Raw genomic sequence first — 20,641 nt, forward strand, 5'->3', positions numbered from 1 at the left:
CTACCTCCTCATCAACTAGTCATCACCACAGATTCCTCCCCCTATGCCTGGGGAGCTCACTTGAATGAATTCGAAACTCAGGGGTTTTGGACTGCCCAGGAAAATAAACATCACATCAATTTCCTGGAGCTCCGAGCGATGTTTTACGCCCTCAAGGCATTCCAACATCTCCTCTTTCCTCAAGTACTACTCATTTGCACAGACAATCAAGTGTCCATGTACTACATCAACAAACAGGGTGGAACGGGCTCTCGCCTGTTGTGTCAGGAAGCCCAACGGATTTGGTCTTGGGCGACAGCTCGTCATTTATTCCTGAAAGCTGTTTACATTCAAGGGGAGCAGAATTCCTTAGCAGACAATCTCAGCAGAATTCTCCAACCTCACGAATGGACTCTCGATCCTATGACTCTCCAGTCCATTTTCGATCAATGGGGCACTCCTCAAGTGGACCTTTTTGCAGCTCCTCACAATCATCAATTGCCCCTGTTTTGCTCCAGACTTTACTCCCCTCACCGTCTGGCACCCGATGCATTTCTCCTGGATTGGTCCAATCTCTTCCTATATGCATTTCCTCCTCTCCCTCTCATGCTGCGGACACTGTTCAAGCTCAGGAGAGAACAAACCACCATGATTCTCATAGCTCCACGGTGGCCCAGGCAACATTGGTTTTCCCTTCTCCTTCAACTCAGTACCAGGGAGCCCATACTTCTTCCTCTGTTTCCTTCTCTGCTTACTCAGCATCAGCAGTCCCTACTACATCCCAACTTGCAGTCTCTACACCTGACAGCTTGGTATCTCTCGGGCTAACTGCAGCTCATTCTCTTCTCTCTCAGCCTGTCCGTTCAATCATTGATGCTTCCAGGAAACCGACCACACTCCAATGTTATCAGCAGAAGTGGACTCGGTTTTCTTCCTGGTGCCTCTTACATTAACATCATCCCACGTCTCTAGCAGTGGAGCTGGTGTTGGACTATCTTCTTTCCTTGTCTGATTCTGGTCTTAAATCTACCTCGATCAGAGTTCATCTCAGTGCCATTGCTGCTTTTCATGAGCCAATTCATGGTAAACCTCTTTCGGCCCATCCTTTGGTTTCAAGATTCATGCGGGGCCTGTTCAACGTAAAACCACCTCTCAAGCCCCCTCCTGTGGTCTGGGATCTCAATGTAGTTCTTTCTGCCTTAATGAAGCCTCCTTTTGAACCTTTGGCCACAGTACAGTTCAAATTTTTCACTTGGAAAGTGCTCTTCCTTATTGCTCTCACCTCTGCAGGAGGGTCAGTGAGTTACATGCATTGGTGGCAGATCCACCTTTCACTGTTTTTCACCATGATAAGGTGGTTCTGCGTACCCATCCAAAGTTTCTCCCTAAGGTTGTGTCTGACTTTCATCTTAATCAGTCCATTGTCCTACCTGTTTTTTTCCCAAAGCCTCAGTCTCATCCAGGTGAACAGGCTTTGCATACTTTGGACTGTAAACGTGCTTTGGCTTACTATCTCGAACGCACTAAGCCTCACAGATCATCTCCTCAACTTTTTTTGTCTTTTGACCCTAACAAGATGGGTCATCCTGTTTCTAAACGCATTTTATCCAATTGGCTTGCTGCGTGCGTTTCATTCTGTTATGCTCAGTCGGGCCTGACACTGGAAGGTTCTGTCACGGGCCACAAAGTTAGAGCTATGGCAGCGTCTGTAGCTTTCCTCTGCTCCACTTCCATTGAGGAAATCTGCAAGGCTTGCTACTTGGTCCTCAGTTCATACTTTCACATCTCACTATTGTCTGGATTCATTCTCCAGACGGGATGGACACTTCGGCCAATCTGTTTTGCAAAATTTATTTTCTTAATGGCCAACCTTCCCTCCATCCCTCTTTTTGTTAGCTTGGAGGTCACCCATCAGTCAAGAATATGCTGCCTGCTTGTCCTGGGATAAAGCACAGTTACTTACCGTAACAGGTGTTATCCAGGGACAGCAGGCAGATATTCTTGCGTCCCACCCACGTCCCCGGGTTGGCTTCTTAGCTGGCTTATCTTAACTGGGGACCGTGCGCCTCTGTCGGGCGGGAAGGCACTTGCGCACGCGCAGTGCGGCCTAGCTAGAACTTTCTAAGTTCTTAGAGTGCAATCACTCTAAAATTGTCCGTACCGGGGCTCCGTTGGTGCCGTCGCCCATCAGTCAGTCAAGAATATCTGCCTGCTGTCCCTGGATAACACCTGTTACGGTAAGTAACTGTGCTTTTTGGACTATTGAATATTGCTGAAGAGACGATTATATGGCCATCGTGTGAAGAGGAATGGACGGTAAAAGTAAATATCTAAAGGGAAGCTGGACTGGAAATTGAATTCCTAGTAAATCGGAATGGAAAAAGGAAAGGACAATTAGATATGGAGGATTAGGGAAAATATTTCTTTTTTCCTGATAATATTCATACTGCATACTTTGGCTATCTAGTTATATAATTACTATTATTTCAATGAGATTTTACATTGTAAAAATAAAGCTTGGTGGTTTTAAAGAAAAGAAAATATATATATAAAAAAAAAGGAGCTAAGATTGAATAAATATCTTAGAGCAATATAATATCAATTAACTTACAAAGTTTTACGGTTGATATTATATATATTAATAGGGGATTCTGGAAAATTATATTTAAATGAGTGATATTATATAATTTGAATTTAAAGGATGTGATATGATTTAAAAAATTATTTATTACATGTAGAACTACAAATGTAATTATAGAAATAGAAGGGAGGTGTTTGGGACATATTTAATGGTGATGATGATTTTGGGGGGATTAATTAGATTCTTAGAAAAGAACATGGGATAGGTTCAAAAATTCAAATATATTGGAATTAATTTAATGTGTGTTTTACTAAAACTAAGAAAGGTAGGGAAATATTAGATTTTTATTCTAGTAGAATTTGGGATGTGGAATTCAAGGGTAAAAGGTGATTAAAGAGGAATAGGATTAAAATTACATCTTAAATATAAAATTGAAAAAGGAGGTAAATGTTATAATTATTCCTATGATTTAAATTAGAAGTTGATTTAAGATGATCTTTCTGGAGCTTATTAGGGCCTGATCTAATATGTGTGTTGCCAAGTTTACACAATTAATATATGATGGGGATGGGAGGGATAGGGGTGGGAATGGGAGGGGGGAAGGGGAATTTAAGGGTTTCAGTGGGACACTATTAATAAAAAAGAGAGTATTTGTTAAAGTTGTGCTGATGTCTGATCATAAAAGGTATAATAGAGATTTACGTCAAAATTTAATCAGAAAATTAGATGGATATTAAAATTTTTTCTATTAATGTCAATGGTCTAAATCACCCAATTAAAAGGAAAAAAATGTTAGCTTTTCTACATAAACAGAATGCGGATGTATATTTCATTCAAGAGACGCATCTCTCAGGGATTGAATCTAAGAAGCTATCAGGGGGTTGGGTGTCTAAATGTTTGTTTGCACCTGCTGTAGGGAAAAAAGCTGGAGTAGCTGTTCTTATAAATAGGAAATGTAATGCTGATTTTCAATTAGTAAATTCTGATCCTTTAGGAAGATGGGTACATGTCAAAATGGTTCTGGGAAATACAACCCTGGATTTATTTAATTTGTATGCTCCTAATTCGAATCAAATGGAGTTTTTTAAACAAATTCAACAAATATTGTTACCACTGGCTGCCTCTAATTTAGTGGTAGCTGGAGATTTTAATGCTGTAATGGATCCAATTTTGCATAAGAAACCAAGTAGAATTATGAAATCGTTAGGTTTAGATAATTTGGTACAATCTTGTGATTTAGTTGATATATGGCGTATTCTTCATTTTAATGATCAGGAATTTTCTTTTTGTTCTCAGGTCCACAAGTCTTTTTCATGTATTGACTATATATTTGTTTCTAATAAGATAGCACAGCGTGTGATGAAAGCAATTATTGATCCTATAATAATTTCGAATCATGCTGGTGTGTGGATTGACTTTCAGTATGATGATATAGTATATTCTAAATCTATTTGGAGATTTGATAATGCCTTACTTGCGGATTTGAACTTTTTTGAAGATCTTAAAGTAAAGATGAATGAATTTTTTCAAATTAATAATTCGGATAATATAAATATTGAGATTTGCGGAGATCCAAGATGGCGATTTGAGAGCAGGACGCGCTGAGCTGCTTGTCCCAGAATCGCGTTCGTCGGAAACAATTTATAGAGGTATTTACTTACCGCGATGCCGAAGAGACGGGGCCGGAGTGCCGCTTCTGCTTCGCGGCGTCCTGGAGCCCCGGGTCTCGGGAACATACAGGATCTTCTGCGGCGCATGCAGGAGGTCACAGCGACGTCGGATGGCGGCCTGCTGAGGACACAGGGAGGCAAACCCATTGTGGACACTCCTGGGCCCGACACTACACTAAGCCCCGACGTTAGGGCACCGCCCCCGCAGCCTCAGACAACCAGCTCTCCCAGGGGCGGGGAAACCCCGGATTCAGTGGTTTTCTCCTCCCCAGAGGCAAGGAAGGATTCACTGGAGAGTTTGGAGGTTGGGGCCCACCTTTCCAGGGCCCCCATGGAGATATCTGGGGGAACACCATCTCAACATGAGGGGGAAGGACAGAAGACAACCCCCGAAGGACTTCAGGACGGTGAGCACTTCACATTTACACAAACTCCAATTGTACTGATTAAACCTGCAGAAGTGACTTTAGACTCTATTTGGGACTTAATGGCTGGTTTTGTTAAAAATATTACTCCTACATTTCAACAAATTGAAGAGAAAATTAAGGAACACGATAAAGAACTGAAGAATTTAAGAGAAGAAATGAATACTTCTAACTCATCTATTCAAAAAATAGAAAAAGAAATTGTAACATCGAAACAAATGCAAGAGACTTTAGTTAAAGACAATATTAACCTAAGGAAGAAGATTGAAATGCTTGAGAACAACTCACGTAGTAATAATTTAAGGTTAATTAACTTTCCAAGACTTGAGTTAGTAACACCTAGCGATATGCATAAGAGATATCTAGTGGAAAATCTGGAGATACCTGAAGAATCATTACCACCATTTTCACGGGTTTATTATTTGCCTGATAAAGAACAAAATCAACAACAAAAAGTAAAATCTTCAGATCAAGAACCCTTAAACATTTCACAGATTTTAGAAACATCTGAGAAGGATTTAGCATCACCAGCCACTATGATCATTACTTTAGCTTTGCCAATTGATAAAACATGGTTGTTAAAACTTTACTTTAAAAATAGACAAAAAAGCTTTCTTGGTTATAAAATACAAATGTTCCCAGACTTGGCACGGGAGACGTAAAGGCGCCGCCGTGAATTTCTTCTTTTGAAATCTGGGGTTTTATCTTTGGGGGCAACTTTTTATTTGAGACACCCGTGTAAATGTATTGTGTATTACCGTACCTTTAAATATGTGTTTTTTGAACCATCACAACTGACAAATTTCGTGGCAATGTCTCGTCTGAATGTTAATAATCTTTGAGCCCTATAATTTGGATATTATGACCTCATCTCATTGCTATAGCTCTCAGTTTTCTTAAATATTATTACTATTTTTCCTTATAATTTCGCCAATTTTCTTTAATTCTTGGATCTTAATTTGAGGACTTGAGCATAAATAGTATATTTGTTAACTTAGGATTTATATTAGTATTGTATTTGATATCTATTCTATTCTTGCTTTCTGTACAAATGTAATACTTGAAATTTAAATTGAAAATAATAAAAATTTAAATTAAAAAAAAAAAAAATATTGAGATTTTATGGGATGCTTTTAAAGTAACAATGAGAGGAAATATTATTTCATATTCAGCATTTATTAAAAAACAAAATAAAAAGCAATTTGTTGATTTGGAAAAAGAAATTAAAGTATTAGAAAATAAATTAATTAAGAAATGGGAATATGATATATTACAAAAATTATTAAAAGTAAAAGCTAAGTATAATGAGATCTCTTCTCAAATGGTGATGAAGGATATGTTCTCTCGGCAAGTTCAGTATTATGGTAATTCAAACAAGGCTGGTAGATTATTAGCAAATTTTCTTAAAGCAAAAAAAAGGAAATCTAAGATTATTGCAATTAAAGGTGTGCAAGGCAATACACACACTAACACCAAGGATATTTTAATGCAGTTTCTTGATTTTTATAAGGATCTATATTCTTCTGATACTTATGAAAATAAAGAACAAGATGGGATAGATTTTTTAAAGTCATTTAATGGACCAAATGTTCCGGATCATATAAAAAGAAGTTTAGAAGAACCTATATCTTTAAAAGAAGTAGAAACAGCATTGAAGTCTCTTAGAGTTGGATCCGCTCCAGGTGGTGATGGATATACTGTTGAATTTTATAAATCATTTCAAAATATTATTTTACCATATCTATTAAATTTATATCAGTATCAAATGAATAATGGGAATATTTCAGGTACTATGGCTGATTCTGTAGTTATCGTCTTGCCAAAACCAAACAGGGATCCTACTTTGGTTTCAAACTACAGGCCTATTTCTTTGATAAATGTAGATGTTAAATTGGTTGCTAAAGTATTAGCATTAAGATTGGCAAAAGCTCTTCCTTTTATTATTGATGTTCACCAAACAGGATTTATTGCTAAAAGGCATTCGTCAAATAATACTAGATTAGCATTTCACTCTTTAAATTTAGCAAAAAATATTAATGAGCCAGCTTTTCTAGTGTCTCTTGATGCAGAAAAAGCATTTGATAGAGTGGAATGGAGTTTTATGTACCAAGCTTTAGAATGATTTGGTATAGGCCCCGGTTTTATTAAAATGATTCAGACATTGTATAGCTCTCCTGGTGCAAGAATATATATTAATAATAATTTATCAGATAGATTTAACTTGCTAAGGGGGGTTAGACATGGTTGTCCATTATCCCCCTTTTTGATGTTGTTCTTGAACCCTTATTAATTGCAATTAATCAAACTAAGGGGATAAAAGGAATCCCATACTCTAACTGGGAATTTAAACTTTCTGCATATGCAGATGATATATTATTGTATTTAAGAGAACCGGGGAATACCATTCCATGTTTACTTAATCTTCTAGAAAAGTTTGGAAAATTTTCTGGATATAAAATTAATTGGAGTAAATCTGAAGTTCTTCCATATTCATTTATTTGGAAAGATGAAGGTTTAAAATACTTAGGTATTATTATAAAAAATGCAATTGATGACACAGTGAAAGAAAATGAAAAACTTTTATTAAGAAAGATAACAGAAATGTGTGAGCAATGGAATCCTTTACATCTCTCTTGGTGGGGAAGAGTTCAAACAATTAAAATGATGATACCGCCTGTAGTTTGTTATCAAATGAGTATGATACCAGTATTTTTTCAGGGGTCATTTTATAAAAAGTTAAACAAGGTTCTTACAAAATTTGTTTGGTTTGGGAAAAGACCCAGAATTGCTTTAGCATCATTACAAAGAACAATTATGGAGGGTGGGGTAAATTTTCCAAATTTTTATAGGTACCATCAAGCCTATATTCTAAGACAGGGTATGTATTGGATCCTCCCAGATCTCATGGAGAATGTACCTGACTGGTTATACTTAGAATGGCGGCTCCTGTTCCCATTACACTTAGAGCATATAGTTAGTATAAAATTGCCTAGGAAATACAAAGATAATAGAATTTTACTTGATACTTGGAAGACCTTGAGATTTATTAGTAATTTGTCACCAGATCCAATTGCAAAATCATTAAGTCAATCCATTTGGGTTAACTCCAGGATCAAGATTGGTGGATTTAAGATCGTCTGGAAGCAGTGGATAATTGCAGGTATAAGGACATCGAATGATGTTATTTCAGATGGATCACTGTTTAGTTTTTCACAATTGCAACATAAATTTGGATTAAATAAAACACAATATTTTAAATGGTTGCAATTGAAGCAGGCCATTCAGGTAGGGTTCCCCGAATGGAAGGGTCTTAATACTCAATATAGTTTGCAGGTCCTCTGCTTTCAGGCGGATTTTTTGGGACACCAAGCCGCAAAATGGTATAAATTATTATATGGATTTTTAAATAAAAAAAAGAAAACTGGACTTAGGGACATTTGGAGTATTGAGATTGGACAGACGATTTCTGCATCTCAATGGCAACGATTTTGGTCTTAGAGATTAAGGTCTACAAAGTCAGCATCTATGAGTCAAACGTGGATGTTTTTGTTGCATCGAGTTTTATGGACCCCTACACGTTTACAAAAGTTAGATAGCTCTAGATCTAATAGATGCTGGCATTGTAGATTAGAAGTTGGGACGTTAGAGCATTTGATTTTTTTTTGTCCCTGTATAAATGCTTTCTGGAAACTAATATGGCCCCAAATTAATAAATTATTAGAAAATCATGTTGGTCTCTCTTATGACACTATATTATTTGGTACAGCAATGAGAACTCAGAGTCCAATTTCTGCAAATAATAACAAGTTATTATTAATATTGACAGGGGTCGCCATGCAACAAATTACTCAGAACTGGAAAGATTATACAAAATTAAATTATACATTTTGGTGGAATTCAGTTTGTCACATATATAAGATGGAAAAGATGATAGCATTACAACAAGGGAATATTCATAATTTCAAGAAAATATGGGGACCATTGACTAATTACTCTAATGATCAGATATCTTAGCACATGGGGAATATATCTGGGGTGGGGGTGGGATGGGAATATTTATTATATGAAGTAAGATTCTTGGGAAAAAGGGGGGTATTTTTTAATATATAATGGAATATTTGAATGTATTTACAAATGATATATGATAATTGTTTGAGTATGTGTAATTCACTTGCTGTAAGAATATAAAAATGAATAAAGAAATTTAAAAAAAAAAAAAAATGGCATTGTAATGCCATTAAAAACACATAAAAAAACAATTAATTAATAATTCCGCATGGAACTCGGAACAGTGCTAACCAATACCTAAGTTGAGGCACCTACTCACAAAGTAGGCATGATTAAGGGCAGAGAATAGGAGTGGTTGGTGGGGTTTCTAAAAGGTTTCTGGGGTTAGATATAGGGTCCCCCACCTTCCAAAATCCCCTTCCCTGAATTTTTTGTAACTTGCTATAGCTTTCCCGGGCCATTTTTGGTGCCAAAATTCTGCTGCCACAGCCATCTTGAATTTCAAAAAATCTTGGATTTCCCGATTTTATTTTAAAAGCCTCTATCTGCCTCAAAACGCTTCGATTGTACTTAAAATTGTTTATTATGGACTCCTCAGACCTTTCTACCTTTGTATCATGCCAGGATTGCGCTGGATGGCCGGTTGATGAGCATCCATGTGCCACAGTGCATGTGAAAGGGGGGAGCCTTGGGCTTAGCCCCCCTCTGGTATATCTAGGGCTGGGAAAGATCAAGGGACTTGATGGTCAGGGAAAAAAATCCCTTCTGGAGCCCTTGGAGAGTGACTTAGCGAAACGCAGATTCATGGGTGCAGCAGAGCCCAAGAGAGGTGAGTCCCTGAAGGGGTCCTCGGGGCTTCGTACTCAGTGGTATACTCCTGATTTTCTAAGTCTCAAGTGGAGAGCTTACTTGAATTGCTGTGATCCTCCTGCACCTTCCAAGGGCGTGCCTGTGGCTGCATAAGGAGATCCATCCACCCAGAGTACTCTTCCCCCAGACAGGCTCTGATTGTCTTCTGATAACTTCCTTGCCAGGGTCTCCTGCCCATTTGTTGTTTTCTTCTTTCTCCGTGCCAACCATCCATCTTCCATCTCTGTCCTTTCCTTCCGTTTCCCTTCCCTCCCCCGGAAGACTGGCATCTTTCCTTTTTTTGGTCTCCATCCCCGCAGCTGCAGTGATGGACCCCACCATCCCCAGATCCACCATCTCTCCTTTTCTCAACTACCCTTTCATCCAGCATCTCTCCCTCCTTCACCAACACCCCAGGGTCCACCATCTCTCCCTTTCTCTTCCCAACTAACCTCCTATCCAGTATCTCTATCTCCCCCTCCACACTATCCCTTGTGTCCAACTTCTCTCCATTTCTGTTCCTTCCCTCCCTTCATCCCATCCATCCAATTATCCACCATCTCTCTCCCTCTTTGTTTTTAGACCCATTATTTCTTCCCCTCCCCCCACTCTCAGTCCGGCATATGCACATCTCTTTGGACCCCTCTTTTCCTCCTCTGTGAAGTTCTACACCAAGGCCTACTGCTGTTGCAGCCCCCCCTCCCCCAGGCCTGCATGTTTTCCTCCTTTCTTTTTAGTGTCCTTCAGCTTCCCGGTCTCACCTTCAAAACAGCCTGCAGAGGATCGCCAGTTGGCTGTAGCAAACCTAGAAAGCTGCTGTCGGCCTCTGCAGCATATTCCCTTTGCCGTTCTCCTGCCCCTCCTCTGACGTATGGGACTGCGGCAGAGGGAACATGCTGCGGAGGTCAACAGCAACCTGCTAGGTTCGCTACAGCTGACCGGTGATCCTGCCTGCGGGCCTGAGTTTGACACCCCTGTCGTAGAGGGTCTGGTCATGTCAATTTTCGGGGCTCTCAGTGATTTCATCAGTATTCGGGAAGAGCCTCTACCCAGAGACCATATCAAGGGTCTAGATGGAACTACCATAACGCTAAGTGACCTCAATTATCTGGTTCTCACACCAAAGCAGCCTCTAAGAAATCCCAATGATACCAGGTCAGTTGCCTTGCCTCCACTGATAGGCGGGAAATTGTCTGCTTTTAGGGAGGCTTGGGAGCTGATTTGTTCGGACCGCTGGGTGCTGAACATTCTTCAAAAGGCTACAAATTTCAATTCTGTCACCTGCTCCCAGATGTATTTGTGACCTCTATGGCCGGGAGGCTAGAAAAAGCAGTCAAATCCAGGTGATAGTAACGAGGCTTTTAGACATTCAAGCCATAGAGCCTTTGCCTCCTGAAGACTTGGGCTTAGACAGATACTCTGTATACATCATAGTGCCCAAAAAAGACTCAGACGACTAGAGGCCAGTCCTGGATCTGAAGTCTGTCAATGCAGCACTAAAAGTGACATGGTTCTGCATGGAGACCGTTCTTTCAGTCATTGCAATGGTGGCTTCAGGGAATTCTTAGCCTCCCTGGATTTAACGGAGGCCTATTCCCATATTCCTGGAGTACAGAAAGTATCAGAGGTTCCATGTTTTAGGGAGACATTTCCAGTTTTCTGTGCACATTCACCAAACTATGGCATAGGCATTGGAATAGGGGAAGTCACAGGGGCTATGGCCTCCCCAAAAGTTTGGTGCCCGCCCTTCCATGTCCCTGCATTCTACCTTAAATCTTCGGGCAGCTGCTGCACAATGACAATGAGCAGGCCCACCCCGGAACCCTTCATTCTACTTCCGGGGGCAGGCCTGCTCTTTGATGCTGTGCTGCAGCTGCCCAAAGATTTAAAACTATAGCACTGGAAGGAGGTGGATGGGTGAATCAGGAGAGATGCTGCAGGATTTTTCTGGGGCCAGGGCAGAGCTCCTGGGCCTCTCCAAATATGACAGCATTCCGCTGCCCATGGGTAGTGGTAGCAGTGCATCTTCACAAGGCAGAAATACAGGTGCATCCGTACTTGGATGATTGGTTGATCAGAACTCCTTCCAAGTCGTATGGTGAAAAGGCAGTGGAGAAAGTAATCCAACTGCTCAGAACCTTGGTTGGATAGCCTAACTTCTGGAAGAGCCACTTAGTTCCATCCCAATCCTTAGAGTATTTGGGGATTTGATCCAATACAGCGGAAGGCCGGGCTTTTCTTCCTGAGCCATGCAAACAGAAGATTTGGAGATACATTTCAGACCTCTTGACAATTCCAGTGCCAAAATTGTGGCACAATCACAATATTAAGACCTATGTCAGCAACCATAGAGGTGGTTCCCTGGGTGAAGGCTCATATGCGTCCACTACAGGACACCCTATTGTCACGCTGGTCCCCACAGATCCCCTTCAGATGCAGCTAACCTGGATGGAGGAAGCAAGATGCAACTTGTGACTTTGGTCAAAGTCTCTATTGAGAGGCATGCCCCTCCAGATAGCATCATGGGTGATATCAGAAATGCCAGTCTTTACAGCTGGGGGGGCCTCTTGCAATGGCCATCCACTGCAAGGCTGATGGACTCCTCAAAGGAAATGGTCAATAAACAGACTGGAACTGAGAGCCATATAGTTGGCATTCAGACCCTTGGGAGATCCCTGGATGGCAAACACCCATAAGGGTGTTTTCAGCCCATGCCACAGTGGCGTGTGTAAACCGGCAGGGAGGCACCAAGAGTGCTCCATTAAGACTGGAAGCCCAGTTATTGTTCATTGGGCAGAAATCCACCAGCTGGCGATTTCTGCTGCTCATTTAGCAGGGGTGGAGAATGTACAGGCTGACTATCTCAGACGACAGACTTTGGACCCAGAGGATTGGTGGCTGTTTCAGACAGCCTTTCGGTGCATTGTGAAGCATTGGGAATGCGTTCAGAGGACGAACGAGTGGCTACAGGGATGGTGCCGGGATATGAACTTCGGATTCCTAAACCATGGGGAAGCGCTACAAGGACTTCAGGGACCAGACAGACTCCATCTGACCAGTAGGGGTAAGAACGTCTTCGGATACCGACTAGCCCGCCTGCTTCACAGGGCTTTAAACTAAGTAAGTCGGGGGAGGGTACCCATTCACTTATTAGTGCAGAAAGGAATTATCCTGATGAGGTGAGTCAAAAATCCGCTTCCATGTCCAAGGTAAGTACCCACATTGCAAACAGTTCTGTAGGAGTCACACCGACTCGGGTAGGATACGCCTCACAGGGACTTAGCAAACACAAGATATGGAGGGCCATGTATGTCAATGCACACAGTTTAGGTAACAAAATTCTAGAATTGGAGGCTGAAATAAGGAATGCCGACCTAGATGTGGTGGCAATATCTGAAACTTGGTTCACGGACTTACATGGGTGGGATATGCTATACCGGGCTACAATCTACTTCGTCAGGACAGAGAGGGCAGGTTAGGAGGGGGGGTAGCTCTATACATTAAAGAGGACATCAAAACCACCAGGATCACAGATGTCAAGTACACCGGGGAGTCCCTCTGGGTAAACCTGGCAAGAGGCAGAGAAAAATGCCTGTATCTAGGTGTGGTATACAGACCCCCAAGACAACTGGAAGACATGGACGCAGAATTAATTGAAGACATAGAGAATATCACTCTACGAGGAATATCACTCTGCTAGGGGACTTCAATATGCCTGATGCAGACAGGAACTCATTTTCAGCGACAACCAGCAGGAGGCTCTTAACCTCCATAAAGGGAACACGTCTCAAACAAATGGTAACGGAGCCCACTAGGGCCCAGGCGATCCTCGACCTGGTACTCACCAACGGGGAAAGCGTCTCAGAGGTCTCAGTAGGAGATAAGCTAGCCTCCAGTGACCACAACATAGTATGGTTCAACCTTAGGAAAGGCTTCCCTAGATCAAACACGAAAACAAAGGTACTCAATTTCCGGGGCACAGACTTTGCACACATGGGAGATTTCGTCCATCGGACGCTGCAGGACCAAGCGGAGATCGATGATGTAGAAGCTAAGTGGTTAACACTGAAATCAACCATACATGAAGCAACTAGCCGCTTCATAAATTCAGTAAATAAACGACAAAGAAACAATAAACCCCAATGGTTCACCGCGGAGATCTCGCACCTCATTAAGGAGAAGAAAAAAGCGTTTCTCTCCTACAAGCGCATGGAGAAAAAAGAGGCAAAGGTAGAATATAGGACCAGGTCTACAGCGGTCAAAATGGCAGTTAGGGAGGCAAAACTTTGAGTGGAAGAAATTCTGGCAAAAAACATTAAAAAGGGGGACAAATCCTTCTTCAGGTATATTAGTGACAGAAAAAGGAACACAGGTGGGATAGTACGCCTTAGAAGACCGGACGGAAGTTACGTGTAAGCAGATTCCGATAAAGCCGAACTACTGAATGAATACTTCTGCTCAGTCTTCACCTGTGAGGCACCGGGATACGGTCCGCAGTTGAAGGCAACACAAAGCACAGAAGACCCGTTTCAGAATTTTGAGTTCACACCAGGTGAAGTTTACAGTGAACTGGCAAGACTCAAGGTGAACAAAGCCATGGGACCAGACAATTTGCACCCAAGAGTGCTCAGAGAATTGAGCGATGTCCTGGCGAAACCGTTGGCTGAGCTATTCAATCTCTCCTTAAGTAAGGGGAAAGTTCCCCTGGACTGGAAATTAGTTAATGTCGTTCCTCTGCATAAAAAGGGTTGCAGGGCAGAGGCTGCGAATTATAGACCGGTGAGTCTCACATCAATAGTGTGCAAACTCATGGAAACACTAATTAAAAGCAAATTGGACACGATCTTGAATGAAGGAAATCTTCGGGATCCCAGTCAGCATGGATTCACCAAGGGTAGGTCCTGCCAATCCAATCTCATCAGCTTATTTGACTGGGTAACAAGAAAGTTGGATTTGGGAGAGTCTTTGGACATCGTGTAGCTGGACTTCAGTAAAGCTTCTGACAGTGTCCCACACCGCAGGCTGCTAAGCAAGATGGAATCGATGGGGTTAGGAGAGACACTAACTGCATGGGTCAATGATTGGCTGAGTGGCAGACTTCAGAGGATGGTGGTTAATGGTACCCTCTCTAAAACATCGGAGGTGACCAGTGGAGTGCCGCAGGGCTCGGTCCTGGGTCCACTCCTTTTCAACATATTCATAGGGGATCTGACTCAAGGGCTTCAGTGTAAAATAACACTTTTCGCCGATGATGCCAAACTATGTAATATAGTAAGTGAATGTAGTTTACAGAATTATATGGCGCAGGACCTGCTTACATTGGAAAGTTGGTCCTCAACCTGGCAGCTAGGCTTCAATGCTAAGAAATGTAAGGTCATGCACCTCGGAAGCGGAAATCCATGCAGGACGTACTTATTGAACGGAGAAACTTTAACTAGGACTTCAGCAGAGCGAGATTTAGGAGTAATCATCAGTGCAGACATGAAAACTGCCAATCAAGTGGAGAAGGCTTCATCTAAGGCAAGGCAGATATTGGGTTGTATCAATAGAAGTTTCGTCAGCCGAAAGCCTGAAGTCATAATGCCATTGTACAGGGCCATGGTGAGACCTCATCTGGAGTACTGTGTGCAATTCTGGAGGCCACATTACAGTAAAGATGTGCGCAGAATTGAATTCGTTCAGCAGACGGCCACCAGGATGATCTCGGGGCTCAAGGGTCTCTCGTACGAAGAGAGACTGAACAAATTGCAGCTCTACACTCTCGAGGAACGTAGGGAGAGGGGAGACATGATCGAAACATTTAAGTACCTCACGGGACGTGTCGAAGTGGAAGATGATATTTTCTTTCTCAAGGGACCCTCGGCCACAAGAGGGCACCCGCTCAAATTCAGGGGCGGAAAATTTCATGGCGACACCAGAAAGTATTTCTTCACAGAGAGAGTGGTTGATCATTGGAACAAGCTTCCAGTGCAGGTGATCGAGGCAGACAGCGTGCCAGACTTTAAGAATAAATGGAATACCCATGTGGGATACCCATGTGGGATACCCATGAGGGTCAAGATAAGGAAATTGGGTCATTAGGGCATAGACAGGGGGTGGGTAAGCAGAGTGGGCAGACTTGATGGGCTGTAGCCCTTTTCTGCCGTCATAAGAACATAAGCAATGCCTCCGCCGGGTCAGACCATAGGTCCATCCTGCCCAGCAGTCCGCTCCCGCGGCGGCCCAAACAGGTCACGACCTGTCTGAATCACCAGAAGGGGCCCCCTTGCCACCTTGGTTTCCCATTGAGTCCTATCTTCCCATCGAAGTCCTAACCCTCCGGTCGTGCACATGCACGACCTGGTTGGGTTTCTATACTTATTACCTGGTTAACTTTCTATACCTGTGTTACATCCCAGCACCTCTCTCAGTATCCCACGATCCCTTTATCCCTCAGGAATCCGTCCAATCCCTGTTTGAATCCTTGTACCGTACTCTGCCTGATCACTTCCTCCGGTAGCGCATTCCAAGTGTCCACGACCCTTTGTGTGAAAAAAAAACTTCCTTGCATTTGTTTTGAACGTATCTCCCTTCAGTTTCTCCGAATGCCCCCTCGTACCTGTCGACCCCTTCAGCCTGAAGAATCTGTCCCTATCCACCCTCTCTATGCCCCTCATGATCTTGAAGGTCTCTATCATATCTCCCCTGAGCCTCCTTTTTTCCAGAGAGAAGAGCCCCAGCCTATCCAACCTCTCGGCGTATGGGCAGTGTTCCAGCCCTCTTACCAGTTTCGTTGCTCTCCTTTGGACTCTCTCAAGTACCGCCATGTCCTTCTTGAGGTACAGCGACCAATATTGAACGCAGTATTCCAGATGTGGACGCACCATCGCTCGATACAATGGCATGATGACTTCCCGCGTCCTGGTTGTTATGCCCCTCTTTATGATGCTCAGCATTCTGTTGGCTTTTTTCGAGGCTGCTGCGCACTGTGCAGATGGCTTCAGTGATGCATCCACCAGCACACCCAAGTCTCTCTCAAGACTGCTGTCTCCCAACAATGCCCCCCCAATTTGTAGTTGAACAACGGGTTCTTTTTCCCTATATGTATGACCTTGCATTTTTCCACGTTAAAGCGCATTTGCCATTTGTTTGCCCAGTCTTCCAGCTTGCCCAGGTCCCTTTGCAGGTCCTCACACTCCTCCCTGGACCTAACTCTGCTGCACAGTTTGGTATCGTCTGCAAATTTTATAACCTCGCACTTTGCCTCCTTTTCCAGGTCATTGATAAATATGTTGAAGAGTAACAGCCCCAGCACCGATCCCTGTGGCACACCGCTCGTGACTCCCCGCCAGTCAGAATATTGTCCCTTTACTCCGACCCTCTGCAGTCTACCCGACAACCAGTGCTCGATCCATCTGTGCACATCCCCTCCCACCCTGTGGTTCCACAGTTTCCTAAGCAGCCTTTCATGTGGCACCTTGTCGAAAGCCTTTTGAAAATCGAGGTAAATGATGTCTATAGGTTCCCCATTGTCCACCCAACTGCTTATTCCCTCAAAGAAGTACAGAAGGTTCGTTAAGCATGACCTTCCCTTACAGAATCCATGCTGGCTTGTTCTCAGTAGGCCATATCTCTCGATGTGCTCGCAAATACCGTCCTTGATCATAACTTCCACCATCTTCCCTATAATTGAAGTCAGGCTCACCGGCCTGTAGTTCCCGGGGTCACCCCTCAATCCCTTTTTGAAGATAGGTGTGACATGCGCCAATTTCCAGTCCTCTGGTACCTCTCCAGTTTTCAAGGATAGGTTGCAAACATGCTGGATTGTGCCCGCTATTTCTTGTCTTAGTTCTTTCAGAACCCTTGGGTGGATCCCGTCCGGGCCCGGCGATTTGCCGCATTTTAACCTGTCTATCTGTTTGAGGACATCCTCCTTACTTACCTCTATGTGTTCCAATTTTTCAGCCTGTTCCCCACTCATGAGCTCCTCTGAGTCCGGTATATTAGATGTGTCTTCTCTTGTGAAAACCGACGAGAAGAACGTGTTCAACCTCTCAGCTACCTCTTTATCCTCCTTAATCACTCCCTTCCTATCCCCATCGTCCAACGGCCCCACCTCCTCTCTCGCTGGTCGCTTCCCCTTTACGTAACTGAAGAATGCCTTGAAGTTTTTCGCCTCCCTGGCCAGCCCCTCTTCGTATTTCCCTTTTGCTTTTCTAACCTCTCGGTGGCATTCCTTTTGGCATTTCCTGTGCGCCTGGTGATTTTCCTCCGTTGGGTCCTTTTTCCATATCCGGAAGGATACTTTTTTGTCATTTATTGCCCTCTTTACTTCTGTTGAGATCCAAACCGGGTCCTTTGACTGCTTGTTCTTGCCGCCTTTCCTGAAACTGGGGACGTACATTCTTTGTGCTTCCTGCAGGGTGTCCCTGAATAGGGTCCAGGCGCTTCCTACAGTCTCCATCCTAAGGATGTTTCTGAGCTTCTATGTCATCTTCTATGTTTCTATGTTTCTATGACCAACAGTTAATCTAATGGCTTTGGCAGTAAATAAGAATTCAGATTGTTTCTTCAGCCGAAGATCTGAATCCGGAAGCACGAGACTGGACGCTTTAGTGCAACCATAGCCAGAGAAGGAGCTGCTGTATTTGTTTCCCCTGTGGCCTATGATAGGACAGGTGCTCCAAAGAGTAGCTCTCCACCTAGGATTTGTTATCCTAGTAGCTTCAAATTGGCTGGGACAGACTTGGTACACGGATCTGGTGTGTCTGCAGAAAGAGAAAGGTCTCACATTACCAGTACCTCTAGATTTACTGTCACAGGTGCCGCTCCCGATGGAAAATCTGGAATGCTTTATGGCATGGCTTCTTATTGCTCAGCTCTAGCCTGGAAAGGGTATTTGGAGGTAGTTATTGCTACTCTCCTTAGAGCTAAAAAGCTGGTGATGTTGCGGCATATGCTAAGACCTGGAAGACATTTCAACTTTAGTATGCTAAGGATAATTTGTAACCCTACAGGGTGCCAATTTCAGTAGTCCTATTGTCTCTGCAGGCTGAACTCGAAAGGGGCTAGCGGTTGGGCCTCTAAAGGTTCAAGTAGCTGGTCTATCATGTTTCAGAGGCAAATCAGGAAAAGGTCCTTTGGCCACTCAGAAGAGGCCACTCAGACTGCATCCTCCAGTAAGACAACCATTTCCATCATGGAACCTTAACATTGTGTTCCAGGGTCTCAGCAGGGCTCCATATGAACCTTTACAAGATATATCTCTTCTGGATTTGATGATCAAAACAGTATTTCTAGTGGCCATTGCCTCGGCAAGGTGAGTCTCCGAGTTGCAGGTACTTTTATGCAGAGAGCCATTCCTTAAGATGACAGAAACTGGTGTTTACCTGCGTATGGTTCCTTCCTTCCTTGCTGAAGGTAGTTTCAGCTATTCACATCAATAATGAGGTCCATCTATCATCATTTCAGTCCATAGATTAGAAGAAACAGGACAAACTATTGAAAGTACTGGATGTGAGGAGAATTTTCTATTATCTTGAAATGATAAATGATTTTCGTCTCTCTAACCAGCTTTGTGCCCTAACTAGAAAGTCCAGGCTGGGCAAGCCAGCGTCAAAGGCATCTATTGCCAGATGAATTTGCATGGCGATATCATCAGCGTACATTCGCTATAGTAAGCAGCCACCAATACAAGTATCTTTGAGATGTGTAGAATCATCATGGGTGGAGGCCCAGGCAATACTGCTTAAGGAGATTTGCAGAGCGGCTATATGGTCCACACTTCATACCTTTACTAAGTTTTATAGAGTGGACGTAACAACACAAAAGGACACCATTTTGGGTTCTCAGTGTTGTTAAGGACAGGCTCATCTTTCCCATCCTAGATTCTATGGACTGCTTTGATACGTCTCATTTGTCAAGACTCATATGCCTTGTGTAAAAGAAGGAAAGATTAGGTACTTACCGTGATAATCTTCTTTCTGTTAACATAGCATATGAGTCCTGATGCTATGCACTGACAGTATAATTACATTACATTAGAGATTTCTATTCCGCCATTACCCAGCCAATTTGAAGCTACTAGGATAACAAATCCTAGGTGGAGAGCTACTCTTTGGAGCACCTGTCCTATCATAGGCCACAGGGGAAATAAATACAGCAGCTCCTTCTCTGGCTATGGTTGCACTAAAGCGTCCAGTCTCGTGCTTCCGGATTCAGATCTTCGGCTGAAGAAACAATCTGAATTCTTATTTACTGCCAAAGCCATTAGATTAACTGTTGATCATAGAAACATAATATAATGATACGCCTGTGTAATCGCTCAGACAAGTATGTCAGTCCAGAACTGGAGATCTTCTTATGCCAGTAGAGTATTTTGGATTACATAGATAGGTGGATTACATAGAATTTGCCAGTCTGTGAATACAATACCAGACTAGAGTTACAGATGTAACTGAGAATATGTAAACTCTATAAATGTTCGTGCTGGTTGCACTCAGATAGGTGCTTGGTTGTTCCACCATATTTTATATGATATGTTTTGATTAACATTGTTCATTTTACTTGTTACAGAGCACAACAGAAGAGTTTCGTTGGAGAAGTTCCCCGTACTCCCTCCTTCTTATGTTTCCTATTGTAGTGGTTATTAAATGCTTTGGTACAAACTGAGGAAGGAGGTGGAGCTGAAGAAAAAAGTATCGATTCCTTCTGCAACAGCTCACGATTCAAGAGATACAACCCATTTGTCAGGACTTGTATATTGTGTTTAACAAAAAGAAAATTATTGAGGTACTAGTGCTGCCCAATTCAGGGAAAAAAATTTTGATTTGATTTAGCCTATTTTGAATTGATTTTTTGATTTAATTCGCTTTTCCCACCCATTCGGGTGTTTTTTGGTTTGTTTGGGTTTTTTTTTTCAAACATCCTGGTAGGTTTATTTTGTAGCCTTTCCACCCACCCCATCTCCCTTTGCCCTCTCCAACCCCAAACTTGCACTGTGGTGTAAACAAAATATAGACAAAAAATACTTTTTCTTTCTCTATTAGGTCCTAGATCATGCTCACTGTTTTAACACCAGCTCTGGTAGGATAACACATTTCAAATCTGACATATTGTAATTGCAAAATAGAAAAAAATATATATGTTTT

The 20,641-nt window shown here is 42.6% G+C and overlaps 1 protein-coding gene across 1 annotated transcript in view; it reads left to right on the forward strand.

Annotated features, from left to right (window-relative positions):
* The window catches only part of LOC117365458 (tetraspanin-15-like), a 151,319-nt gene that overhangs the window by 66,359 nt on the left and 64,319 nt on the right, over positions 1-20,641 (forward strand). The gene's annotated exons all lie outside the window — the stretch shown is intronic.

This window comes from Geotrypetes seraphini, chromosome 8, assembly GCF_902459505.1.
Source record: "Geotrypetes seraphini chromosome 8, aGeoSer1.1, whole genome shotgun sequence".
NCBI lineage: Eukaryota > Metazoa > Chordata > Amphibia > Gymnophiona > Dermophiidae > Geotrypetes > Geotrypetes seraphini.